General features: G+C 36.3%; 1 long non-coding RNA gene across 1 annotated transcript in view; it reads right to left on the bottom strand.

Annotated features, from left to right (window-relative positions):
• Window positions 1-23,586, bottom strand: part of LOC145546595 (uncharacterized) — a 241,384-nt gene extending 217,798 nt beyond the window's left edge. The window contains exons 1-2 of the long non-coding RNA XR_014083065.1: window positions 23,448-23,586; window positions 21,996-22,051 (exon numbers count right to left, since the gene is read on the bottom strand). This is a non-coding gene — a long non-coding RNA (uncharacterized LOC145546595). The remainder of the gene's footprint in view (window positions 1-21,995; window positions 22,052-23,447) is intronic.
• Between the last annotated feature and the right edge of the window lie 266 nt (window positions 23,587-23,852).

The following is a 23,852-nucleotide window of genomic DNA, read 5'->3' as shown; positions in this document are numbered from 1 at the left end:
AGGAACAGTATATCTGAAGTGCTACAAGAAAAGAATTATCAACCAATAATTCCATATCCAGAAAAAATATTGCATGGGCTTCAGTAGTTTCCAGCACAGTAAAAATAAAAATACATAAATTATTTTTAATAAATCAATTAATTCTTCAAAAGTCACAAATTCCAAAACTCACACATGAAATAGACAACAAATACTATTTTAAATATTAAAAAGATGTAAATGTACTGTTAAAAATCTACGGAAAAAGAAATTTCCAGGCCAGATGATCTTCTTGGTAAATTCTGTTAAATATTTAAAGAATTAACATCAGTTCAACACAACCTCTTTCATAAAAGAGGGAACACCATATGAGATCTGTACTACTCTGATCCTAAAACTAGACAAAGACAATTTAAAAAATCCTACAACACATTATCTCATGATATAGAGAAAATCTTCAAAAAGTCTTCAAAATAAGCTTCTTCAAAAATTATCAGCAAATAAATGAACTTCCTTATGTGGAAAAGAAAAGGCTGCCATTAGAAACAAACAAGCAAAAACTATGAATGGAAGAGCTCACCAGTAAAGGCAAATATAAAGTAAATGTAGGAAATCATCTGCACACAAATATGATATCAAAACAAGCAATTGGTGAGCAAAGGAGAACACAATGCAGGCTATCAGAAAAGCATTTGAAATTAAAAGACCAGCAACTAACAATACTGATTATACATAGACTGCTAAATCAAAACATCAAGGTAACTGCAAGTCAAAAATCTACAACACATACAAAAAAAGGACTCCAAACAACGTTAAAATTATTCATCAAATTACAAGAGAACAAAAGAGGAAGAGAAGAAAAAAAAGACCTATAAAAATAAATCCAGGACAATTAAGAAAATGATAACAGGAACAAGCGTGTTGCTAATTACCTTAAAAATGTAGATTAGATGCTCCAACCAAAAGGGACAGACTGGCTGAATGGATAAAAATCAAGACCCATATATATGCTGTTTACAAGAGACCCACTTCAGCTCTAGGAACTCATATAGACTGAAAGTGAGGGAATGGAAAAAGGTATTTCACGCAAATAGAAAACAAAATACAGCTAGAAGAGCAATATTCATATCACACAAAATAAACTTTAAAATAAAGGCTGTGACAGGAGACAGGGACACTACGTAATAATCAAGTGATCAATCCAAGAAGAAGATATAACAATTGTAAATATATATGCATCCAACATAGGAGCACAACAATATAAAAGGCAAATGGTAACAGCCACAAATGAGTAATGATATCAACAGTAACAATATCAACAGTAACAATAATAGTGGAGGATTTTAAAACCCACTTATACCAATGAACAAAGCACCCAGATAAAAATTCAATAAGGAAACACAGCCATTAAACGACACATTAGACCCGATGGACTTGATATTTACATACCATTCCATCCAAAATCAGCAAAACACATATTCTTCAAGTGTACATAGAACATTCTCCAGAACTGATGCTGGGCCACAAAGCACACCTCAGTAAATTTAATAAAATTTAAATCATAACATGCATCTTTTCCTACCACAATGCTATGAAGTTAGAAATCAACTACAAGGAAAAAAACATGGTAAAAAACCACAAACCTGTGTAGACTATACAATATGCAACTAAATAAGCATGGGTCACTGGAGAAATCAAAGAGGAGATTAAAAAATTTACCTAGAGACAAAATGAAAGCACGATGATCCAGAACCTATGGGACACAACAAAAGTGTTAATTGTTTGAAGGGGGAAGTTTCAACACAATCTTACCTTAGGAAGCAAGAAAAAGCTCAAATAAACAACCTAACCTTATACTTAAAGGAAATGGAGAAAGAAGTATCAAAATCCAAAGTTAGTAGAAGAAAATAAACCATAAAGATCAGAGCAGAAATAAACCAGTAATGAAGAAAACAATAGAAAAGATCAATGAAACTAAAAGCTGGTTCTTTGAAAAATAAACAAAATTGATAAACTTTTAGCCAGGCTAGTCAAGAAAAAAGGGAGAGGGCTCAAATCAATAATATTAGAAATGAAAAAGGAGATATTGCAACAGACACCACAGAAATACAAAGGGTCATAAAACACTACTACAAGTCACTATATGCCAATAAAACAGGCAGCCTGGAAAAAATGAACAAATTATTAGAAAGGTGTAACCAATCTCCCAAGACTGAACCAGGAATAAAGAGAAAGTATGGACAGACCATTCACAAGTATTGAAATTGAAACTGGGATTTTAAAACTTCTAACAAACAAAAGTTTAGGCAGATGTGAATTCTACTGAATATTGAGAGAAGAGTTAACACTTACCCTTCTGAAACTAATCCAAAAAATTGCAGAGAAGGAATACTCCTAAACTCACTCTATGAGGCCACAATTACCTCAATACCAAAATCAGATAAAGATACTACAAAAATTACAGGCCAATATCACTAATGAAAGCAGACACAAAAATCCTCAACAAAGTATCAGCAATCTGAATCCAACAGGACATTAAAAAGATTATACACCATGATTAAGTAGGATTTACCTCCAGGGATGCAAGGATTTTTCAATAGCTGCAAATCAGTGGGATATACCACATCAACAAATTGAAGAATAAAACCTATATGATCATCTCAATAGATACAAAAAAGCTTTAAATAAAATCCAACACTGTATCCAGAAAGTGAGCAGAGAGGGAACATACCTAACATAATAAAGAGCAGGTATGACAAACCTTGGACTTCCCTGGTAGCTCAGTTTGTAAAGAATCTGCCTGCAATGCAGGAGATGAAGGTTCCATCTCTGGGTCAGGAAGATCACCTGGAGAAGCACATGGCAACCCCCTCTAGTATTCTTGCCTGGAGAATCCCACGGACAAAGGGGTCTGGCAGGCTACAGTTCATGGGGTCCCCAGAGGTGGACATGACTTAGCATCTAAACCACCACCACCATGACAAACCTATAACTAGCATCATACTCAGTGGTGAAAAGCTGAAAATATTTCCTGTAAGATCAGAAACGAGACAAGGATGTCCACTCTTGTTCAACATAGTTTTAGAAGTCCTAGCCATGGCAACCAGAGAAGAAATTAAAGGAATCCAACTGGGAAATGAAAGGATAAAACTGTCAGTCTTTGCAGATGACATGATTCTATACATAGAAGATCCTAAAGATGCTACCAGAAAACTACTAGAACTCATCAATGAATTCAGTAAAGTTGCAGGATAAAAAATTAATACTCAGAAATCTGTTGCTTCTTATTCTTTTTTTTTAATCTTGATTTTTTTAAATTGAAGGATGGTTGCTTTACAGAATTGTGTTGGTTTCTGCCAAACATCAACATAAATCAGCCACACGTAGAGGAAGGGGACATATGTTGTGTTTCTATACACTAAAAACAAAAGATCAAAAAGAGGAGTTAAAGACACGATCCCATTTACCATCACAATTTATCATCACATCAAAAACAATACAATACCTAAGAATAAACCTACCCTGGGAGACAGAAGACCTGTACTCCAAAAGCTATCAGATACTGATGAAAGAAACTAGAGATGACAGATAAAACATATGCCATGTTCTTAGACTGGAAGAATCAACATTGTCAAAATAATTAAACTACCTAGGCAATCTACAAATTCAGTGCAATCCCTGCCAAATTACCAAAAGCATTTTTTACAGAACTAGAACAAAAAAATCTTAAAATTTGTATGGAGACACAAAGACTCTGAATAGCCAAAGCAATCTTAAGAAATATGGAGCTGAAAGAAGCAGGTTCTCTGACTTCAGACTACAGTACAAAGCTGCAGTGTACTATACAATGGAGGGAAGACAGTCTCTTCAATAAATGATGGTGGGAAAACAGGACAACTACATGTAAAAAGTGAAATTAAAACAGTCTTTAACACCATAAACAAAAATAAACTCAAGAAGGATTAAGGACCTAAATATAAGACCAGATACTATAAAACTCTTGGAAGAAAAACATAGGCAGAACACTCTTTGATATAAATTGCAGCAATGCCTTTTTTTTTAACCCACCTCCTAGAGTTATGGAAATAAAAAATAAAAAATTGTGGACCTAATTAAACTCAAATGCTTTCACACAGCAAAGAAAACCATAAGCAAAACAAAAAGACAACCCACAGGATGGGAGAAAATATTTACAAATGATGCAATTGATAAACGATTAGTCTCCAAAATTTATGAGCAGCTCATGTGGCTGTTGTTAAAAAAACAAAAAAATCAATGAAAAAAATAGACAGTAGTAGAAACAAACATAATAATGTAAAGCAATTATCCTTCAATCAACAATTTAAAAAAAAATTGAAAAATAGGCAGAAGACCTAAATAGACATTTCTACAAAGAAGACATCCAGATGCCCACGATGCACGTGAAAAGATGCTCAACATGTCTAATTATTAGAGAAATACAATTCAAAACTTCAATAAGGTATCACCTCACACCTGGCAAAATGGCCATCATCAAAAAGTCTACAAACAATAAATGCTAGAGAGGGATTTGGAGAAAAGATAACCCTCCTACACAGTTAGTATGAATGCATATTGGTGCTCTCACTATGGAAAACAGTATGAAGGTTCCTCAAATAACTAAAAAATAGAGCTACCATATGATCCAGTACTCCTACACACCTGGACATATATTTAAGAGAGATGAAAACTCTAATTTGAAAAGATATTTGCCCCTGATCGTAGAAGGCAATGGCACCCCACTCCAGTACTCTTGCCTGGGAAACCCCATGGATAGAGGAGCCTGGTAGGCTGCAGCCCATGGGGTCGCTAAGAGTCGGACACGACTGAGCGACTTCACTTTCACTTCTCACTTTCATGCACTGGAGGAGGAAATGGCAACCCACTCCAGTATTCTTGCCTGGAGAATCCCAGGGACGGTGTAGCCTGGTGGGCTGCCGGCTATGGGGTCGCACAGAGTCGGACACAACTGAAGCGACTTAGCAGCAGCAGCAGCATGCACCCCGATGTAAATAGTACTACTATGGAGAATAGCCAAGACATGGAAACAACCTAAGTATCTGTCAACATATGAAAGGATAAAGAAGATGTGGTGTTACACACAATGGAATACTATTCAGCCATAAAACAAAATGAAGTAATGTCATTTGCAGCAACATGGATGGACCTAAAGGTTATTGTTCCAGGTGAAGTAAGTCAGACAGAGAAAGGCAAATTATTATATGGCATCACTTATACGTGGAATCTAAAAAATAACTTCTACAAATGTGCTTACTTATGAAATGTAAGTAAACTCAAAGACCTAGAAAACAAAAATGGCTGTGAAAGGGGAAGGGGGAGGGGTAAATTAGAAGTTTTAGATTAACATATATATATATATACTACTATAAATAAAATAGATAAACCACAAGGACTTACTCTATAGCACAGGGAACTATACTCAGTATCTTACAATAATCTATAATGGAAAAGAAACTGAAAGAATCAGATTGATGAAGACCTGAAATATTGTAAATCAACTACAGTTCAATTTATAAAAAAGAAGAAGAAAGATGGTCATACTTTCAAAGGCCTGTTTGCTTAATACCTTTTCATATATATGATAAAGTTTACACTTTGACAGTAGCTCAAGAGTATAAAAGCTGTAATATCTCCCATGACCCACAGTTTGCTAGTAACAGAAGAGAATCCAATTCTGTATCACTATCACTGCACCTTCAATTACTTTTCCCTCAAATCATCAAAATAAATCTTACACAGTGGTAGAGAAAATGACCAGGTGATGTGAATTCAAATCCTTTTCATTGCCGAAATTCACCATTTCTTACTGATTCCTGAAATGTCATTGGCAAGAAATTTATTCTCTTAACCTAAATCTTTGACTCTCTTTGATATGAGTGCCTGCAATGTAAACATTTTAAGCCGTCATAAGGAATTTACATCTTAGTCACAAGGAAAGATCTGGGAGCAGTGCCAATGAGAAAATGTATTTTATATATTATTTATGGATTATCTAGTGTGACATGCATTTGCATTAGCCTAATCAATGCATCTGCTTCTAGAACAAATTTACATGAAAATCTATGTTATAAAGAAAAGACTTCTGATAAGTGTGGGAAATGAGCAAATGGAGTTGGTTTTATGTTTCAGTAATTTAATGTCATCAAATTCTGAAAACCTGAAGTATGTATCTCTGCAACAGAGTTATAATTACCAGGACATTAGTTACTCTTATAAATAGAAAATTTGAATATTTAGATGGTATTGATCACTTTTGAACAATCGAAAGGAAAAGCCATAGTATGAGTGTAATGATGATGGACGTTGCAAACTTCCCAATTTGCCTGGCGTTGTTCCCTTTCTTTTCCTCTCTATAATCAAGGCTGCTGTTACTGCTTGGTACTCTTCAGGTTTCTCTGAGCATTAACTCACCTAAAGTTCTCAATAAAATGCTTGCTATAAGAAATAGTAAAAGTATCACTCATTTGTAGCAGATATAAATATGTCAAAATGCATGCTGTAATGACTAAAAAATCACTTAAAATCACAAAGCTAAGGAACTAATGGGGAGAGGTAGAATATTTAAACATCCTTAAAATAAAACAGGCCAAAAAAGTGCAGAACTGGTGGCACAGACATCAAATAGCTGATGACAAATTTAAGTTCTTTTATCAGCAATTGTATTAAATGTAAAATAAATAGTTGAGTTAATAGACAGTGATTATCAAAATAGATTTTTTAAAAATCCCATCTTACTTTGGAGTTTTGCAGAAGCAGACACCATGCCAAGGAATCAATTGCAAGTAGGTTACTGGAGGATCCAGAGAACATGAGCAAGAGAGGAAAATGTGATACAAGGAAGTGAATGCTATTAAGCCAGCTACCAGAGGACATGATTGGTGCTAAATCCAGTGAGGAAATCCTAGAATGTAGTGCAAAATGCATAAACTTGCTAAAGGTTGAGGAGGTTAAGGTATTCATAATACCATAACTCTCAAGCGTTGGCTAAAGGCTGCATCTGGGGAATGTTAATTCACTGGTTGCTTCCTGACACCTGTGTCTATGAGCAAAGTGGTGGCTTCAGCCTAAGAGCAGCCCTCCAAAAAGATGCAAGTGCTGGCTGTTGGAAGATAGGCTGATATGCCCAGCAATGGCGCAGTGGTCCAATGGAACATGGACAGTGCATATATAGCGCTATAACAACTGCAATAGAAAAGACCCTGATGCCGGAAAAGATTGAGGGCAGGAGGAGAAGGGGACAACAGAGGATGAGATGGTTGGATGGCATCACCGACTCAATGGACATGAGTATGAGCAAACTCCAGAAGATAGTGAAGGATAGGGAAGCCTGGCATGCAGCAGGCCTTGGGGTTGCAAATAGTTGGACACGACTGAGTGACTGAACAACAACAAAAACACTCAGGATTAACTCTTGTTTCAAGCAAAGCTAGTGGAAGTGATGAAATTCTAGGTGAGATATTTAAAATACTAAAAGATGATGCACTCAATATGTTAACAAATTTGGAAATCTCAGCAGTGGCCACAGGACTGGAAAAGGTCAGTTTTCATTCCAATCCCAAAGAAGGGCAGTGCCAAAGAATGTGCAAACTACTGGACAATTGTGCTCATTTCACATACTAGTAAGATTATGCCGAAAATCCTTCAAGCTAGGCTTCAATAGTACATGAACCAAGAACTTCCAGATGTACACGTTGGATTTAGAAAAGAGGAACCAGAGATCAAATTGCCAACATTTGTTGGATCATAGAGAAAGCAAGGAATTCCAGAAAAACATCTACTACTGCTTTATTGACTATACCAAAGCCTTTGGGTGTGTGAATCACAACAAACTGTGGAAAATTTTTAATGAGTAGGAATACCAGACCACCTTACCTACCTCCTAAGAAACCTGTATGCAGGTCAAAATGCAACAGTTAGAATCTTCCATGGAACAACTGGCTGATTCAATATTGGGAAAGGAGTATATCAAGACTATATATTGTCATCCTGCTTATGTAATTTATGTGCAGAGTACATCATGCAAATTGTCGGGCTGGATGAATCATAAGCTGGAGTCAAGATTGTTGGGAAAAATATCAACAATCTCAGATACGCAGATGATACCACTCTAATGGCAGAAGTGAAGAGGAATTTTTAAGAGCTTCTTAATGAAGGTGAAAGAGAATGAAAAAGTTGGCTTAAAAATCAACATTCAAAAAACTAAGATCTTTACATGCAGTCCAATCATTTAATGGCAAATAGAAAGGGAAAAAGTAGAAGCAGTGGCAGATTTTATTTTCTTGGGCTCCAGAATCACTGCAAACAGTGACTGCAGCCATGAAATTAAAAGATGCTTGCTCCTTGGAAAGAAAACTATGACAAACCTGACAGCATATTAAAAAGCAGAGACATCACTTTGTCAAAAAAGATCCATACAGTCAAATCTATGGCTTTTCTAGTAGTCATGTACAGCTGTGAGAGTTTGACCAAAAAGAAGGCTGAGCACTGAAAAACTGACACTTTTGACTTGTGGTGCTAAAGAAGACTCTTGAGAGTCCCTTGGATAGCAAAGAGATCAAACCAGTTAACCTTAAAGGAAATCAACCCTGAATATTCACTGGAAGGACTCTTGCCAAAACTCCAATACTTTGGCCACCTGATGTGAAGAGTTGACTCACTGGATAAGACTGAGGAAAGATTGAGGGCAGGAGGAGAAGGGAGGGGCAGAGGATGAGATGGTTAGATGACATCAGTGACTCAATGAAAATGACTTCGAGCAAACTCCAGGAGATAGTGAAGGACAAGGAAACCTGGTGTGCTGTATTCCATGGAGTCGCAAAGAGTCGGACAGGACTTAGCAATTGAACAATAACTACTCTTAGAATATAAAATGGTTGAATGCAAAAAGCTGGAAAAAAATCTCTCCCAGAAAAATAATGAGAAGGAAGCTGTTGTAGTTTTACAGCTGTATTAGTATCAGATGAAGTAGAATTTAAGGCAGGAACTCAGAGAAAAGGAGACTATTCCAGAATGATAAAAATAGTCTACTGGAGGCTACAACAATTCTGAATTTGTATGCCTCCAGTTACAAAGATTTTATTTTCTTCAAAATCACAGTATAAAAATATTTATCAAGTAAATTAGAATATATAAAATAAGTTGGAAAAACAGGAGAAAATACATAAATCATTTCCAGAAATTTTAACAACTCTTAGTAGCTAACAGAACAGATAAAAAACATAAAGTATTTGAATAATCTAATTAACAAATTTGAGGTAAGTGACATACATATAACATGACATCAAATAATTGAAAGTCTATAATCATTTCATGCAGAACCAAAATATTTTTAGAAGATTCTTTACATGGCTGGCCTTAAAGGAAGTCTCATTAATTTTCAAAAGTCATATACAGTATGTTCTCTGAACTTAGTGGAATTACCTAAAAGCTAAAAATATAAAACAACTAGGAAACAACCTTAAATGAAAGCCAGGCTTCAGCAATATGTGAACCGTGAACTTCTAGATGTACAAGCTGGTTTTAGAAAAGGCAGAAGAATCAGAGATCAAATTGCCAACATCTGCTGGATCATCGAAAAAGCAAGAGAGTTCCAGAAAAACATCTATTTCTGTTTTATTGACTATGTCAAAGCCTTTAACCGTGTGGATCACAATAAACTGCGGAAAATACTTAAAGAGATGGGAATACCAGACCACCTGACCTGCCTCTTGAGAAACCTGTATGCAGGTCAGGAAGCAACAGTTAGAACTGGACATGGAACAACAGACTGGTTCCAAATCAGGAAAGGAGTATGTCAAGGTTGTATATTGTCACCATGCTTATTTAACTTATATGCAGAGTACATCATGAGAAATGCCGGGCTGGATGAAGCACAAGCTGGAATCAAGATTGCCGGGAGAAATATCAATAACCTCAGATATGCAGATGACACCACCCTTATGGCAGAATGTGAAGAAGAATTAAAGAGCCTCTTGATGAAAGTGAAAGAGGAGAATGTAAAAGTTGGCTTAAAGCTCAACATTCAGAAAAGTAAGATCATGGCATCTAGTCCCATTACTTCATGGCAAATAGATGGGGAAACAGTGGAAACAGTGGCTGATTTTATTTTTCTGGGCTCCAAAATCACTACAGATGGTGACTGCAGCCATGAAATTAAAAGACGCTTACTCCTTGAAAGGAAAGTTATGACCAACCTAGACAGCATATTAAAAAGCAGAAACATTACTTTGTCAACAAAGGTCTGTCTAGTCAAGTCTATGGTTTTTCCAGTAGTCACGTATGGATGTGAGAGTTGAATACAGAAAAGGAGTAGCAAGTAAAATATAAAGGAAATAAAAGAAATTAAAGGGTAGAAATTAATAAAATAAGATAACATCCAATCAAGAAAACCAGCAAAGGCATTTCCAAAATCCATTTGAAGTTGGTGGTTATAAACATAATGCATTGTCAGTGTGAATGTATTTTTTTCCATTAAATCCAGTTTCTCAAATGCAGTCAGTGAGCAAAGTTTTTACCTACTGCTGACATTTTTCTGTAAAAGAAGAAATGGAAGATGAGAATGACAAGGAGAGAGAGGGATGGTATATGAAAGGGAAATCTGGTACTAAGATCATTATAGCTAAAGCAGGTAAGCATGGATATGAAGAAATGGAGGCGGTGGATAAAGGATGGAATTAATATCAATGGACCAAATGAAGGATGCCCGTGTGAAAGTGGAGGGGCTTCAAACTGAGTTATGAATGGAATGGAGTAATTTTTACTTTTTTTTGTCATGACTCTGGGAATACACTGAGTCACAGTGAAAAGTAAAGGCTCAGAGTAAAGATATGAGATTTGGCCAAAAGTACAGAAGGCTTAGAATTATAAAAAGTTAAGTGTTCATAAGGAAACTATTCCTTCTATAATCACTGTAACTTCAACTATGGATTGTGCAAGTTAAAAATCTCAGATAACATTGAAAAATAATATATACGTATATGTGTTGTATGTTTATTTAACTGAACCCCCTTGCCATAGACCATAAACACAATATTGTAAGTCAACTATATTTTAAGTTTAAAATGACAAAACTAAAATCTCAGATAATACGGACATTCTTTGTATTTATTTATTTCCCTCAACTCCTTTACATATACCCTAAGGATTTTACAGGACATATATATGGCTCCTTTCAAATAGTCCTTATACAATCTTCTAACTTAATGACTGACAAAAAATTTCTCTTCCCCTCCTCTGTTTAGCTTCTCAATGTCTCATTTTCTATACCTGTAACTTCATAAGCATGATTTGCTTTCATTTTTAAAAAGGCTTACTGACATATACTGAATAAGACTTGAAAAAATAATTGTTATTTATTGCAACCATAAGATACAATAAAATGCTTTTTAAAAAAGATCCATTATTGCCTTGATCTTGTGTACTGGCAAATTATATCCCTGGGTTTATTCAGTAATTCATGCAATAAATATTTATTGAGCTTCTTTTCTATACCAGGTCACTTTCTAGATAATAAGGGATAACAGTGAATAAAACAGACCAGAGTGCTGCTCATATGATTATATTTTAACTGGAAGAGACCTGTGATAAAAATAAATGAAAGTCAGTGGAGTTAAGTGTCATAAGAAAAGTAAAATGAAGGTAAAGGGACAGACAAAAGAGTTAGTGTCTTTTTTAGATAAGGTGGTTGGAAAAGACCTCACTGAAAAGGTAAATTCAGAATAGAAGCCAAAATAAAATGAAGCAGTAAGTCATGTAGATAAGGAGGAGCTTGTAGGGTCAAAGAAGTATACCCTGGAGATGCAAAGACTTGAGCCAGAAATGTAGCTCACTGTGTAATGATTGGAAAGGAAGCTAGTACGGTTGGTACAGTGAGCTCAGGGGTGAGTGTAAGGTAAGAGAAGAGAAACTGGAGTCTGGATAAATAAATCACCTACAGCCTTGAGGTTAAGGAGTTTACATTTTATTCTGGGGTAGCTGGAAAGACTTTGAAGAATTTTATAGAGAAGAGTCATTTAATTATTGCTGCATTTTTTTTTTTAACTGCTCTAGCTTATTTGGAGAGATTAGATTGTAAGGAGACAAAAATGAAAGACAGGGACCAGTTAGAAAGCTATTGCAGTAGCTCACCTTAGGTGATATCTTGTTATCAGAAGAGGTATGAAAGTAATGAGATCCTAGCTATATTTCAAAGAACTGATACATTTGGTCACTAAACTGGTGTGGGATTATGAGAAGACAGGAGGAATTGAGAGAGAGGGAGAAGAATCAAAGAGGATGCTTTTTGGCCTTCAGCTACTGGTTAAATGGAATTCTCTTTTACAAAAATGGGGACAATTCTGAGAAAAGCAGAGTAAAAGACTCAAGGTTTTGGTAGATTGAATTTGAGATGTCTATTATCAGTTCATGTGTAGAGATTCAATGGGTCTATAGAGATTGAATTTCCTGGGAAAGATCGGGGCTGAAGATGATACTGAAAACAACTAAATTTGATGAACACAAAAAGAAAAACCTGATCATTGAGACTTGGGGATCTGTGATATTGAGAGATTATAAAGATGAGAAGATTTATGAAAGGAGACTGGAAAGGAACAGTGAGAGTATAGGAGGGGGGGAAATATTGTCCTGGAGGCTAAGAAAAGTCTTCAAGAAAAAATGATCAAGCATGACCTTTGCTATCATACAATCAAATTAAATGAAGATTATGAGTTAATGGAATTGACAATATGAAGTTTACTGGTGACAGAAGGTTTAGTGAATTAGTGGGAACAAAAGCTTACTGGAGTAAGTTCAAGAGAGAAACAAAGGAGAGAAACAGAGACTATGAGTATAGACAAGTTTTTGAGGACATTTTCTCCAAAATGAAGAGGAAAATGGGCTATCTAAATAGAGATACAGTAGCAAGATGATTTTTTAAATAAAAGTGTGGTAAGAAGAGGGGAGATAAAAAGCTGGCTTAAAACACAACACTCAAAAAATTAAGATCATGGCATCCAGTCCTATCACTTCATGGCAAATAGGTGGGGAAACAATGGAAAACGGTGACAGACTTTATTTTCTTAAGCTCCAAAATCACTGCAGATGGTGACTGCGGACATGAAATTAAAAGACGCTTGCTCCTTGGAAGAAAAGCTATGACCAACCTAAACCACATATTAAAAAGCAGAGACATTACTTTACCAACAAAGGTCCATCTAGTCAAAGCTATGGTTTTTCCAGTAGTCGTGTATGGATATAAGAGTTGGACCATAAAACATGCTGAGCGCCGAAAAATTGATGCTTTTGAACTGTGGTGCTGAAGACTCTTGAGAATCCCTTGGACAGCAAGATCAAACCAGTCAGTCCTAAAGGAAATCAGTCCTGAATATTCATTGGAAGGACTGATGCTGGAGCTGAAACTCCAATCCTTTGGCCACCTGATGCAAAGAACTGACTCCTTGGAAAAAACCCTGTTGCTGGGAAAGACTGAAGGCAGGAGGAGAAGGGGATGGCAGAGGATGAGATGGTTGAATGGCGTCAACCACTTGATGGACATGAGTTTGAGCCAGCTCTGGAAGTTGGTAATGGACAGAAAGGCCTGGAGTGCTACAGTCCATGGGGTCACAAAGAGTCAGACACGACTGAGCAACTGAATTGATGACTGAAGAATGATCACGTTGAAATGGAAAAATCAATTCTTCAGGAAAGAAAAGGAACAACTGCAGGAACAATGCTCTTCACTAGGTCAGAGGAAACGGCATTCACAGCACAAATGAAAAGATAGATGTCCAGTAGGATCATGAGGTCACTCATTTGCACAGGAGTAAGGCAGGGTATATGGGTTCACATTCAGTTTGGGAGTTTTAGTGCTAGACCTAAGTAAGCATTCCTTCCTTGTTCTTTATCTTTCAGTAGTAAGCTATGAGTCAAGGATATCAGTTCAGAATGGAAGGGGGACAGAATTTTTAGTTTGAAGAATGAAATGTTTGTCTCAGACAGTGAGAGAAGCAATTAACTTGGGAAATATGACAGCATTCCTAGATAACCCTGATGACCTACTTGTGATTGTGGTCATGAATTTACAGTTCAGTTCAGTTCATTCGCTCAGTCATGTCTGACTCTTTGTGAACCCATGAATCGTAGCACACCAGGCCTCCCTGTCCATCAGCAACTCCCAGAGTTTAATCAAACCTATGTCCATTGAGTCGGTGATGCCATCCAGCCATCTCGTCCTCTGTCATCCCCTTCTCCTCCCGCCTTCAATCTTTCCCAGTATCAGGGTCTTTTCAATTGAGTCAGCTTTTCACATCAGGTGGCCAAAGGATTGGAGTTTCAGCTTCAGTATCAGTCCTTCCAATGAACACCCAGGACTGATCTCCTTTAGGATGGAATGGTTGGATCTCCTTGCAGTCCAAGGGACTCTGAAGAGTCTTCTCCAACACCACAGTTCAAAAGCATCAATTCTTTGGTGCTCAGATTTCCTTATAGTCCAACTCTCACATCCATACATGACAACTGGTAAAACCATAGCTTTCACTAGATGGATCTTTGTTGGCAAAGTAATATCTCTGATTTTTAATATGCTGTCTAGGTTGGTCATAGCTTTTCTTCTAAGGAGCAAGTGTCCTTTAATTTCATGGCTGCGGTCACCATCTGCAGTGGTTTTGGAGCCAAAAAAAAAATAAAGTCAGCCACTGTTTCCACTCTCTCCTTATCTATTTGCCATGAAATGATGGGATCAAATGACATGATCTTAGTTTTCTGAATGTTGAGTTTTAAGCCAACGTTTTCACTCTTCTCTTTCACCTCATCAAGAAGCTCTTTAGTTCTTCTTCACATTCTGCCATAAAGGTGGTGTCATCTGCATATTTGAGGTCATTGATGTTTCTCCCGGTAATCTTGATTCCAGCTTGTGCTTCATCCAGCCCAGTGTTTCTCATGATGTACACTGCATATAAGTTAAATAAGCAGGGTGACCATATACAGCCTTGATGTACTCCTTTCCCGATTTGGAACCAGTCTGTTGTTCCATTCCCAGTTCTAACTTTTGCTTCCTGACCTGCATACAGATTTCTCAAGAGGCAGGTCAGGTGGTCTTGTATCCCATCTGTTTAAGAATTTTCCAGAGTTTGTTGTGGTCCACACATTCAAAGTCTTGTGCTGCTGCTCAGTCGTGTCCAACTCTTTGTGACCCCATGGACTGTATCCCACCAGGATCCTCTGTCCATGGGATTCTCTAGGCAAGAATACTGGAATGGGCTGCCATTTCCTTCTCCAGTCAAAGGCATTGGCATAGTCAATAAAGCAGAAGTAGATGTTTTTCTTTTTCAATGATCCAACAGATGCTGGCAAATTTGATCTCTGGTTCCTCTGCCTTTTCCAAATCTAGCTTGAACACCTGGAAGTTCAAGTACTGTTGAAGCCTGGCTTAGAGAATTTTGAGCGTTACTTTGCTAGCATGTGAGATGAGTGCAATTGTTCGGTAGTTTTGAGCATATTCTTTGGCATTGCCTTTCTTTGGAATTGGAATGAAAACTGACATTTTCCAGTCCCATGGCCACTGCTGAGTTTTCCAAATTTGCTGACATTGAGTGCAGCACTTTCGCAGCATCATCTTTTAGGATTTACAGTGAGATCAGTCAAACTGGATATTTGTTTTTTTTCCAGTTGCATCATGGGCTTCCCAGGTGGCGCTAGTGGTAAGAATCTGCCAGTCAATGCAGGAGATGCCAGAGATACAGGTTTGATCCCTGGGTTGGGAAGACACCCTGGAGAAGGAAAGGTCAACCCACTCCAGTATTTGTGCCTGGACCTACAGTCAATGGGGTTGCAAAGAATCAGACACGACTGAGCAACTGAGCACACACGCACACACAGTTGCATTATAGGTACTAGGTAGATGGAAAGTTAAATATAACTCAGTCTTGAGGTCTTGTCAAGTTGATATGACTGAAGGGAGAAAGTGGAAACCAAACAGAGTGAAGACTGTGACTGGCCTATTAAAGCAAAGCCAATCATGAAAGAATGTGAGGAAATGAACAAAACAAAGAGCTAAGGTGGTTGTGTCAATGGATTGGAGCTCACAGTGGAGAAATAACCGGTTGGTAATCTATGCAATGCTTGAAAATAAGAATGCAACTACTGAAAATAATAGCATCTATGGTCTGATCATAGAAATGGGTAGCTGATATGCAATACATGTAATATTTAATACATCAACTATACTTCAATAAAAATAAACTTCAAAAAGTGGGTAGCTGATATAGACTAGAAGACAAGATAATTGGAGGTTAACAAGACTTAGGATATGGGAGAGATCATTTTTTGATGGAAGAAGATTAAGCAAAATCTTCAACAAATGTAGGAGGACTCCCCAAAAGGACAGCAGAAGATTGCAGTAAAGGTTAGTGCTGGTTATTATCTGATTATATGCATTCCAGTGGAACTGACATATATGGGAAGTAGGAAGAAAAACTGTGTGAAAGGAATTGTGAGGAGCAAGCAGTTTATGTACTCACCTTCTGTGTCCAATGGCACATGGGGTGAGAAAAAATACAGCCACTATTCAAAACTACTCCAAGGGCAAGTAGTGTTTTCAAAGAAGAGCAAAATTTTAATTCAAGCAAGAAGGTAAATTGAACCTTAAAATAAGAGAATGATGAAGCAAAGGTTTTAATAATGAGCTATGTTAATATGAGCTATGTTTAATAATAGTTCTGAGCTATGGAGAAAGAATTTGGAGCATCAAGCTTGAATGCATGATCATATCAAGTTAGAGGTTGTACAAAGCTTACAGAGTTGTGCGTCTAGGTGATAAAGGATGAACATTGAACCTTGGGCTTCCAAAGTCCAGAAAGGACTGTGTTTTTGTAAAGGGAATGATAGGATTAGTCCCAATTGCATCTTGGAGGGAAGTGGATAATTAATTCAATTATATGCTATTAAATGAGTCTGGTCTTTGTCTACCAGACATTTTAATGTGGGTAGTCTTTGCACAGGAGATACTGGTTGTCTTGCCAAGAGTGATGCAGCACAGAGAGAATGATTTTAAAGAGAGTCTTCTCTTTTAATGTATCTTTGGCTTAACTGTTCTCCTATAACCAATGTGACCTCAGCTCATTAAATTTTAAAATTAATGTACATCCCAAAGAGGAGTGTTCTAAATAAAATGACCAAAGAGGACATTGAATGCTTTCCAAATTTCAAACTGAAGAAAAACTTAATACTTTTATTTCTAATTCTGGTTTGACCAAATGAGTAACAGAGTGGTTCACCATGTTTGCTCTATTTTCCCTTGGTTTTCTAAGATAACAATTTCTAATGAAGCTCCTTGAGGTTATTTGGCCTCAAAATTAAAGTTAAAAATCACTTGACATTTCTGAAGCATCCTAGAAGCTTTTAATTGATGTTCTCCCTACCTTCGCCTTTTTTCCTTTACTTTCATTTTTTTCTCTTTGAAGAGGACAATGAGATTTTCTAACTTTGAAACTTTATCCTAAGACTTTACTCTTTTGTTGTTCTGGTCTTGCTTCAAAGGCTAGATATTTAAATTAAAAATCCTAATCAATTAAAAGCTTTTATTACAGGAGGAAAAATACTGTTTTTATGAAAAATCACAAAGGGTTTTAAAAACTAAGAATCAGGAAACTGATGACTAAAAACACAACTGTGAGCAACTTACACTTGCAGTTCCTTTTGAGTAGCACTCAGGGTACAAGCTGAACATTTTAGAGCAGTATATCTGCAAGCTTTTACTGAGAATATAACATTAAGTATACAGATTTTTTTTAGGTTATTTTTATGGTAAAAAAGTAATACTTCTCAAAGTTTACAAAAATCTTTCTGTTGTTCCTTTTGTTTTTGGTATAAAATACAATTGACTTTTTAATGGGTTCAATTTCTCACTAAAGTCTTGCTTTCTCTTGGAAAGAATGCTTCAGGTCAGTTCCCCTTCATCACTTCCATGATTATAGAAATAATTTTTGTATAAAATTTAGAATAACATAAAAATTAAACATAAGTAGTGCTATATACATAAGCATTTATTTTTAACTTTTTTGTTGAATATTTACTTGATGATCATCCTAGGGATGAAAACAGAATCTTATATTTTGATGATTTGTATGTAACAAATGTCTCATTATTCTCCATATCCTAATTTGTTAATGTGCTGTATAGAATTATTGTGTGTGTCTCAGTTCATTATACACTATTTTCAGTCTTTCCAAAGTCTCTGGTTAGCTACTTATTGCATTTCTATTTCTTTACACCATTTTCTCTTCTTCTCTCTTTACAAAGCTTATTTGTGTCTTAACATGCATTTTTACCCTGCTGTGTGTTTATCTGTAAGTTTCATATGTTTATTTGCATACATGTGTAAGTAAGATATGACATTTATTTATGTGTCTGCTTTAAATTTCATTTTTATTTCTGATACATCTCATTCAGTTTCTTACTTTCCTTGCATGTAATGATGTGTTTTGAGGACTCTCTCATGTTGCTGTAAGTAAATTTGGTTAATTTTCTTTTTTTTTTTTTAGCTTCTATATAGTATTCCATCTTAGGTACCTACTACATTTTATTTATACTTTCCCCTAGAATAGCTACCAGGTTGGCTTCCATCCAATCTTGATGATAAATATTCTTTAAGCCACTTTGTGCACCTATGTGAGAGCTTCTCTGAAGTAAGAATATCCAGGGTTAGATTTAGGATTCTAGGAAATACACATATTTACTTTTATTAAGTACTGCCAAGTACTCTCTGATATGACTATACCAATTATTAATATATTCATACCAACTCTGACAGCATGTTAATATTAGTAAGTATTTTTAACAGCATTGAAATTGCACATTATTTTCATTATGGAAAGTTTCATTATGGAAACTTTAATATTAAAACACTGAAAATTTTTTATGTGAATGTAGACCTGAGTAAGAAAAATATTTTTCTTGGGTTTTAATTTTCCTTATTCACTATCTGCAAACCAGCCTTTCATTCTTTGGTAAACTCAATCTTTAATAGTTAAATTCAAGCTCCTGTAATTTCTATTTTCAAGTTTATGTATTGTGCTTCTTTTTTTACTTAAATGTCCTTTTAAGCAAGAGTTTCTATTTTGATTATGGTCATTAGCATATGCAAATATATATGCTATGTTAAATTCTCCAGTTTCCAGTAATATTTACAGAAATACAGACATGTTAAAGTTGTTTGATGATTTCAATCACAATAGAAACCTTTGCTTATGGGTCAAAGAATTCATCTTTGCAACTTATACCTATATATAAGCAAATGACAGAAAAGATCCCATTATTTCTTCAGAAATTAATAGCAATATAATGTCTGAGATCTCTAGCTTGACAAACATCATTTATCTTCAAAATGTGTGTTCTCTAAACAATGTCTTTTACTCGTTTAGATGCATGCATTTCCAAGAAAAAGAAATAAAGGAGTTAAAATGGATATCTGACGAGGCCTTAAAAAGAGCTGAGAAAAGTAAAAGGCAAAGGAGGAGGGAAAGATATATGCAGCTGAATGCAGAGCTCCAAAGAATACCAACAAGAGATAAGAAAGACTTAAGTGAACAATACAAAGAAATAGAGGAAAACAATAGAATGGGAAAGACTAGAGATCACTTAAAGAAAATTGGAGATACCAAGAGAATATTTCATGCAAAGATGGACACAATAAAGGAAAGCAATGGCAAGGACTTAGCAGAAGCAGAAGAGATTAAGAAGAGGTGGCAAGAGTACACAGAAGAACTGTACAGAAAAGGTCTTAGTGACCTGGATAACCGCAAAGGTGTGATCGCTCACCTAGAGCCAGACATCCTGGAGTGTGAAGTCAAGTGGGCCTTAGGAAGCATTACTAAAAACAAAGCTAGAGGAGGTGATGGACTTCAGTTCAGTTCAGTCACTCAGTCGTGTTTGACTGTTTGCGACCCCATGGACTGCAGCATGCCAGGCTTCCCTGTCCATCACCAACTCCCAGAGCCTACTCAGACTCATATCCATTGAGTCAGTGATGCCATCCAACCATCTCATCCTCTGTCATCGCCTTCTCCTCCTGCCTTCAATCTTTGCCAGCATTCAGGGTCTTTTCAATTGAGTCAGTTCTTCTCATCAGGTGGCCAAAGTATTGGAGTTTAAGATTCAGCATCAGTCCTTCCAATGAATATTCAGGATTGATCTCCTTTAGAATGGACTGGTTGGATCTCCTCGCTGTACAAGGGACTCTCAAGAGTCTTCTCCAACACCACATTTCAAAAGCATCAATTCTTCTGCAGATGGAATTCAGGCTTAACTATTTAAAATCCTAAAATACGATGCTGTTAATGTACTGCACTCAATATACCAACAAATTTGGAAAACTCAGCACGGGCCACAGGACTGGAAAAGGTCAGTTTTCATACAAATCCCAAGGAAAGGCAATGTCAAAGAATGTCTAAACTACCATACAAATGCGCTCAATTCACAAATGAGCAAGGTAATGATCAAAATCCTCAAGCTAGGCTTCAACAGTATATGAACTGAGAACCTCTTGATGTACAAGCTGGATTTAGATAAGGCAGAAGAACCAGAGATCAAATTGCCAATATCCATTGGATCAGAAAACACAAGAGAATTCCAAGAAAACATCTACTTCTGCTTCATTGACTATGCCAAAGCCTTTGACTGTGTAGATCACAACAAACTGCAGAAAATTCTTAAAGAGATGGGAATATCAGACCACCTTACCTGCCTCCTGAGAAAACTGTATGCAGGTCTAGAAGCAACAGTTAGAACTGGACATGGAACAATGGACTGGTTCCAAATTGGGAAAGGAGTACGTCAAGACTGTATATCGTCACCCTGTTTATTTAACTTATATGCAGAGTACATCATGCAAAATGCTGGGCTGGAAGAAGGACAAGCTGGAATCAAGATTGCTGGGAGAAATATTAGTAACCTCAGATAGGCAGATGACACCACCCTAATAGCAGAAAGTGAAGAGGAACTCAAGAGCCTCTTGATGAAGCTGAAAGAGGAGAGTGAAAAAGCTGGCTTAAAACTCAGTATTCAGAAAACTAAAATCATGGCATCCAGTCCCACCACTTCATAGAAGATAGATGAGGAAAAATGGAAACAGTGAAAGACTTTATTTACTTGGGCTCCAAAATCACTGCGGACATTGACTGCAGCCATGAAATTAAAAGATGCTTGCTCCTTGGAAGAAAAGCTGTAACAAACCTAGGCAGCATATTAAAAAGCAGAGGCATCACTTTGTTGACAAAGGTCCATATGATCAAAGCTATAATTTTTCTAGTAGTCAAGTATGAATGTGAGAGTTGGACCATAGAGAAGGCTGAGTGCTGAAGAACTGATGCTTTCAAACTGTGGTGTTGGAGGAGACTCTTGAGAGTCCCTTGGACAGCAAGGAGATACAACAAATCAATCCTAAAGGAAATCAATCCTGAATATTCATTGGAAAGACTGATGCTGAAGCTCCAATACTTTCGCCACCTGATGTGAATAGCCGACTCATTAGAAAAGACTCTGATGCTGGAAAAGATTGAGGGCAGGAGGAGAAGAGGGTAACAGAGGATGAGATGGTTGGATGGCATCACTGACTCAATGAACATGAGTTTTAGCAAACTCCAGGAGTTATTGCGAAACAAGGAAGTCTGGCACGCTGCAGTCTATGGGGTCGCAAAAGTTGGACACAACTGTGAGCCTAACACTTTCACTTTAGAGTGTTAACACAAAGGATTTAGGGTTTTAGTCTTTTTAATTATTTTATGGCAGCACTCTCAGGATACAACTGATCCATCCACCAGGAGAAGGCTACAACAAGGTATTTGTTGAAAGCAAATTTGAACTCAAACAATTTTCTTAAAGGTTATAAAATGAATACATTTTAAATGACTTGTTCTAAAAGAAGGGCTTAAATACATATGAGGCATATTTGAACATTAAAGGAAATTTAGAAATAACTGATATTGTAATTGAAGTTTGAAACTCACTGATAAATCGGAAGCTGATTAGTAACAGTTGAAGAGCTAATTTGTGACTCACAGATCTGAAACAAAACAAAAAAGCAGACTAGAGTACATATATGAAGAGATTTTAAAGTATTTTAAAGAAAAAGAGACATGAATGTTGAATGACCTAGAAAACAGAATGAGGTAATGAAGTCTATAGATTTCCCAAAAGGATAAAAAATAGAGAAAGGTAATATGTGAAGAATTAAATGAAACAACTTCAACAGTATGCCTGTAATAGAATACTAAAAAATGCTAATTCCCTGTCCCCCTTCCCCATTATTTCTTGTTTTCTAATTAAAAACTAAATTAAAATTTAAGATTATTTTGTACAAGCTCCCATAGATTGGTATCACAGTTTATACCCAAGATTCTATGTATGTTATTTGTGAGAATGCTAGCAAATTGCTTTATTACTTTCATTTATCAGAAGTGGAGACTAAAATTCAGAGAGGATAATAGATTGCATAAAATCACACAGCTGGGATTCAAATCTAATATATTTACTCCAAAGAACTCTATTTACCTCTTTTTTTTGTAATTTTCTAATATTAATTATCACATTAAATAGCAAGGATGTCATTTCATCAAATAAGGTTCATGGAAAAAGGATTTTCTATAAAACAATGCAAGTTTTATTGCAATTAGAAACATGAAAGAAAAAGAAGCATGGACATGTATAGCACATGCTGAATTTATAAAATATTTTTAAATTGTTAAAAAGCTTTAATTGAGAAAATCCATTTTCCAGGTATTTTATAAGAAACAGTTCATCCTGAAGCAGTTTTTTTCTTCATATCAGAATTATAATGCTCTATAAACAAGGTTTCTAATGGATTTGCTGGCAGTCCCTTAAGCCATGTGGTAAATGCTATAGTAGTTTGTGTTCTGGCTTGCTTTAATCACTGATGAAAATTTCTGTTGTGTTTTTCAGCGTGACAAGTTTTGCTTTCCAGCTGAACACAAAACAAAAGACTTGCATGCAATCTTACATATGCTTAGCCTCCCAGTTCTACTGTGTGAGTGTCCATTTCATTCATGCATTTATTTCTTTAATATTGTGAAACTACATTGTGCAAAGCACTGTATGTTATTTCTAAGGATATTATAATGAACATGAAAAGCAATCTTTGACTTCATGAAGCCTACCACCCAATGGAGTGACAGGGAAAAAAAATCAAGAGGTACAACAAATAATTATAAATTTTGATTCAGTGCCATAAAGGAAGCAAAGAAGGTGCTGACATTGTCTGGGTTTGACCTGTTTTGAATAAGATGATTAAAGGATGTCTAAGTACTGATTATAAAGGCATGAAGCTCATATTCTCTGAATCTTTTCCACATCAGTGGATGTTACTCTGCCAGCCCCGATAATAATGGCTTACTAACCCCATTACAGGGCTTTTCAGGTGGCTCAGTGGGTAAAGAATCTACCTGCAATGCCGAAGACTCAAGTTTGATCCTTGGATTGGGAAGATTCCCCTGGAGGAGGGCAAGGAAATCCACTCCAGTATTCTTGCCTGCAGAATCCCATGGACAGAGGAGCCTGCAGGGCTACAGTCCATAGGGTCACAAAGAGTTGGACATGACAACTGACTGAGCACATACACAGTACCTCATTATGAGAATGGGGCAGCTTCATCACATGGCCATCAAATGTCTCTAGGCAGGCTGGACTTTTAAGTATGGGAAGATCAAAATGAAGCATTTTGCAACAGGTAACATATCTACATTTAATTTTCTCTCTCTTCTCTTGCTCCATTTATCTTCCTCACCCTTGCCTTATTTCCCCCCACCGAAAATACCATGTTTACTATGTTCTACTTCATCATTTACCCT

This window comes from Giraffa tippelskirchi, chromosome 4, assembly GCF_054371585.1.
Source record: "Giraffa tippelskirchi isolate mGirTip1 chromosome 4, T2T-mGirTip1v1.2.pri, whole genome shotgun sequence".
NCBI classification, from domain to species: domain Eukaryota; kingdom Metazoa; phylum Chordata; class Mammalia; order Artiodactyla; family Giraffidae; genus Giraffa; species Giraffa tippelskirchi.
This window is presented reverse-complemented; position numbering and strand designations above follow the sequence as displayed.